A 6,000-nucleotide genomic window follows, 5' to 3' on the forward strand; every position below is an offset into this window, starting at 1 on the left:
GAGGAGGTGGCTGATGGTTGTGGCATGTCGTAGTCGGTATCTGTAGCCAGTCTTGGTAATGATCTGGCTGAGAGGGCTTAGGCCTATGCAGAGCAGCATACACATTCTGTGCTGAATGTGTATAATTCTTGAAACCAAGATGGCCGACGGAAAGCCAGACAGGTCGACTACCTCAGGATTATCTTGCCAATCCTTTTATAGGAGGAGACCCTTGGAGGTAAAAAAAAAAAAAAAAAACATATACGATAACATCAAGTACCACCAAAAGTATTGATTTTATCTTGATATCTATTATATTTATGTATCATACTACAATGTAATTAGCAGGTTTTGTAACAAAAACTTTATTTTGTCTTGATTTGACAGTTAATGCCATGCCAGTCAATAGATTTGAGCAGAATCTGAGGTGCATTCACTTTCTTAATAACTACTCACAGGAGCAAGGAAATGCTGTTGAGCACATCAACATCAGACCAGTTTTAGATGTACTTGAGAAAACCATCATCTTCCATTCAGTAATCGATCAGATAAGGGGCCTCTGGATACATGCAGAGATTTTAAGCATATCAGGGTTCCTCTAGGCCTGGTTAAGTCAGTGAATTGAGAATGGCTGCACACATAGTCATGCGTCTCTGTGATGACATACAGAAAAAGAATCACAACGTGTTCTCAAACAAAACAATTTCTCAAACAAAAAACATTCGCAACAACAGGGCATCTATGGCACTGACACATGCAGAAGAGTGAAAGAGTGAAAAGCAACTCAAGAGTGAAGGAAGAGGAGCTTGTTCTGTTGTAACCAGTGCTGAAAACATCACATGGCCTCTTCCTGCATCCGGCAATCCCCAGAAGATTTGGCCGAGAGTAGGAGCAAGAAAAAAAAATAATGCTGAACATCCAAAGGCCAGGGGTGTCCTGGTGGCTCTGGGCAGGGGTAGATTGTTGGCTTTAGATGCTGTCACCCACATCAGGTGTGTCCTTGAGCAAGACACTCCATGCTAGTTCCCTGGGCTTCCCACTGCTCCCCCCAGGGGGATGGGTTTAAATGCAGAGGACCAATTTCATTGTAACATGTACATGTGACATATGTTGAATAAAGGCTTTCTTCTTCATTTTATGTGAAGCTGTACAATCAGAAAATGGGAGGTGTATATCTCGTGAATCAGTGTGTTGCCATGTATCCTCACAGACGCAAAAACAAATGGTGGAACATCCGAGTGTTCTTTCACTTTTTGGACATGACGATTGTGAATGCATGGCATCTGTACAGAATGTCTGGATTGGAAAATAAGGATCTTTTGCATATCAAGGCATCTGTGCCCTAATAAACGCAGGTACCATTGAGACAAGCACAAGAGGAAGACCCAGTGTAACTCCACCTCCTTTGAAGCGTAGAGCAGCTTCCAAGAAACCCCCTGAGATTAGGCTTGGCCCTGGAAACCACTAGCCCCAGCTCACCAAAGTGAAAAATGCAAAGAGTTGCCATGATGCTGCATGCCCAAGAAAGACCAAAATACATCTGCAAGCGCTGTCATGTGGCCTTGTGCCCTGGGTGCTTTGACAATTTTCATGCAAGATAGACTTAGTGAAATGATGCACAACTCAATAAACCAGACCATGCAGCTGAATTCCATTTAAATTGTGTATAGAGAGCTATTGAAAATGATTTTGATAGAATATGATCAAGAATGAAGAGCTTAATGATTGTGAAATGCATTAAGCAATGTTAGAAAGCGTAAACAATTATAAACAAATGTAAAAATTAGAAATGTTTCAAAAATTATTTCTTAGCTTTGAGATATAATTTCTTTCTGTGATTTTGTTGACAGGTGAAGAACTCATTAATAGTTGCAATTAAAAAAAAAAGTTCAGTTTGTTTTTTTTTTTATGCCCAAAGGGTAATAAAAGCACTGAGAAAAAAAATCTTGACTATGACTTTCATAATTCCTGCATGAAATTAATTTTGTTGACTTGTGCTTTTAAAGAGTTAATTTTAAAGTGAAGAAACTGGAAGATTTTCAAAAGAGACACGATTTGATGGAGATGGAGAAGTTACGTATGTCAAATACATCTATTGCTACGTCCTCTTCTTGAAGTACTACTAGTTCTACTTTGCCGGTGATACTGTGTTGCTCATTTTCTGTTGGGTGTTTTCCAGTCACTCACCACTGCTGAACGAAGACACCAACCAAACACTACAGTGAAGTTGTCTCTGTCTTCACTGTCATGCACAACACACATTGTCTTGATTCCAAGTTGGACTTGTTGACTTTAGTTGGAGACTGATTTAATTTCAGCATATGATGTTATGCTGTATTATTTGACATAAAGATACACTGTTTAGATGACTGAGTTGTAATAAACAACTATTTCATTTTGTTTTGTTTTGTTTTTAATTTTTCACATTTTCATTTCATTCAGTAAGATCACGGTTTTCCCACTCTCATATACTATAATCTAGTATACAATAATCTAATAATTTACAGTACATGTACAATAAATGTAAAATACTGGCTGCCAGTATTTTACAACAGTAAGATTCTTTACAGTGAAGTTAAATTCATTTTTATTTATATAGCACCAAATCACAACAACAGTCTCTAAGAACTTTACAGTGAAAAGTTTAAGACTTTAGAAAATAAAACTGTAAATGGAATCATGTAGAAAACCCAACAATTTCTTTTCAGTTTGAAATTCTTACCTTCTTTTAACAGGTGGTTTAACATTAAATTTAGGAGGTGTCTCCATAGACCAGTCACTCTCCATGGAGACGCAGCTGGGTTCAGGAGAGTCTGGTCTCTGCTGCTGCATCCTGATACAAACCAACAAGTGACAAATGAAAAGTAGTTTGAAGCTGCCACTGGACTCTTGGATTTTTGAAGAGGACGTGGACACTGTGTACAGATTGTAGCTCTAAGTCATAATATATTAATGATCCCACAAAGGGCCCCCTGGACCAGACGAGGCTCTACGCAGCCGTCTGTGAGTCCTAATGGAGGAGCGGCCATGTTTTACAAAGAGACACAAACCAGCAAGAAGAAGAACGAGCAAACGCACAGAATAAAACATCAATACAATTTGATTCTTCTTCATGTTCGACTGTAAAAATAATAATTTATCGAATGAATCTTCTTTTCTTTCTTCTGCTTCACTGATTTTAAATGAAGTGAAAGCAAACTACAGACTTTGAATGTCACACTTCTTCCTCCTCTATGTTACAGGAAACCACACGAGTCACACACAGACAGAGAGTCTACGTCACACTAGAACCAAAAAGGGAACAAGTTGAACAGAGTGTAAATAAGGTTTGGTGCTCACAGAGCTTTTACTTCAACAGAGTCAGACTCTTTAATAACAACAGGAAGTAAACAGTGGAACAAACTGTTGTCACCAAACTTAGTGAAATTATTGGAGTAAACAGAATCAGTTTTGATCCAGAGCCGTCTGCAGCGCTGGTGTTTGGTTTGATAGTAAACTTAACTTTGAGCATCATGTCACAAATCTTGTTCAGGTATGTTTTTATCATCTTAGAGGTGAAGAGTCTGTTCTCCTGTCTCAGCCATAAATCTATTAATCGGCTCCAGATTGTTCAGAACTAAGCTGCAAGACTCTTAACTAGAAAAAGAAAATACAATCGCATCACTCCTGTCTTAACTTCCTTACACTGGCTGCCAGTATGTTTTAGGATTGATTTTAAGATTTTATTAATAACTTTTAAAGCTCTGCATGGCCTTTCCCCCAGCTATATATCCCAGCTGTTAAAGCCTTATGAGCCTGCACGTAGCCTGAGATCCTCTGGTAGAAATCTTCTTTATGTCCCTGATGTCAGAATGACTACTAGAGGTGACAGAGCCTTGTCAGTTAGAGCCCCTAAACTCTGGAACAGCTTACCCGAGCAAAGAATGATCTTATTTGCTCGGGTAAGCTGTTCCAGAGTTGACTGACTCAGTAACATCTTTTAAATCTCTCCTTAAAACACATCTTTACTGACGAGCCTTTCGTGGTCTTCTTTAAACACATACAAATCTTTCTTTAGGAAGACTCTCCATTAGATTACAATGTCTTTATGTTGGACTGGTCTTCCCAAGGACCGATGCTATTGTTGTTGTAAGTTGTGTTTCTATGATTGTTTTGTTTGTTTTACTGTTTCCTGCACCCCAACCGGTTGAAGCAGATGGCCGTTTAACTTGAGCCTAGTTCTGCTGTTTTATTCTTCACTGTTTACCTAGTGCTTGCTCAAGTTGATCTTGTTGGGCTACATGTGTTTTTGTCTCTTTTGTGAATCACTTTGTAACATATGTTTAGAAAAGTGCTCTATAAACAAATGTAATATTATTATTTTTATTAATAATACCAGGCTACTCATCTTTGATCAGCAATAAATGAATAACTGGATGTGACTCTGGACAGCACCTACTTCACTCCAGGTGATGTTCAACAAAGCCAATGTCCCGTTACATTTAAGATAAGATCCCCTTTATCAATGAATTCACCTCCCAGTGTCCAGATTGTTCTTCTGGGTGCATTGTTTGATGTTAGATTAACATGTTAAATTAGTGAAAGGTTCTGAAACTTATTAGGTAAGATTAACATTAACAAGATGTTGTGTAGTTTTTAAGGTCATATCATCATGGATTTAACTTTGTTTAACAATGTATATATATATAGAATAGAAAAGCTTATTAACATCTAAAAAGGAACTTGTGAATTAAAATGTAAAATGTTACCTCATTGATTTTGTTGAGTTGTACTTTTAAAGAGTTAATGTTAAAGTGAAGAAACTGGAAGATTTTCAAAAGAGACTTGATCTACAAGAGCAAAAGGCGCCTCTATCCGATGGAGAAGTGACGTACAGTGGTGTAAGTCAAATACATCTATTGCTGCTTCCTCTTCTTGTAGTACTACTAGTATTACTTTACCAGTGATTTTCTGTTGTGTGTTTTCCAGTCACTCACCACTGCTGAACGAAGACACCAACCAAACACTACAGTGAAGTTGTCTCTGTCTTCACTGTCATGCACAACACACATTGTCTTGATTCCAAGTTGGACTTGTTGACTTTAGTTGGAGACTGATTTAATTTCAGCATATGATGTTATGCTGTATTATTTGACATAAAGATACACTGTATAGATGACTGAGTTGTAATAAACAACTATTTCATTTTGTTTTGTTTTTTTGTTTTTTTCATTTTTTACTTTTTCATTTCATTCAGTAAGATCACGGTTTTCCCACTCTCATATACTATAATCTAGTATACAATAATCTACTAATTTACAGTACATGTACAATAAATGTAAAATACTGGCTGCCAGTATTTTACAACAGTAAGATTCTTTACAGTGAAGTTAAATTCAGTTTTATTTATACAGCACCAAATCACAACAACAGTCTCAAAGAACTTTACAGTGAAAAGTTTAAGACTTTAGAAAATAAAACTGTAAATGGAATCATGTAGAAAACCCAACAATTTCTTTTCAGTTTGAAATTCTTACCTTCTTTTAACAGGTGGTTTAACATTAAATTTAGGAGGTGTCTCCATAGACCAGTCACTCTCCATGGAGACGCAGCTGGGTTCAGGAGAGTCTGGTCTCTGCTGCTGCATCCTGATACAAACCAACAAGTGACAAATGAAAAGTAGTTTGAAGCTGCCACTGGACTCTTGGATTTTTGAAGAGGACGTGGACACTGTGTACAGATTGTAGCTCTAAGTCATAATATATTAATGATCCCACAAAGGGCCCCCTGGACCAGACGAGGCTCTACGCAGCCGTCTGTGAGTCCTAATGGAGGAGCGGCCATGTTTAACAAAGAGACACAAACCAGCAAGAAGAAGAACGAGCAAACACACAAAATAAAATATCAGCACAATTTGATTCTTCATCATGTTCGACTGTAAAAATAATAATTTTTCGAATTAATCTTCTTTTCTTTCTTCTGCTTCACTGATTTTAAATGAAGTGAAAGCAAACTACAGACTTTGAATGTCACACTTCTTCC

This window comes from Anabas testudineus, chromosome 18 (assembly GCF_900324465.2).
Source record: "Anabas testudineus chromosome 18, fAnaTes1.2, whole genome shotgun sequence".
In the NCBI taxonomy this organism is placed as follows: domain Eukaryota; kingdom Metazoa; phylum Chordata; class Actinopteri; order Anabantiformes; family Anabantidae; genus Anabas; species Anabas testudineus.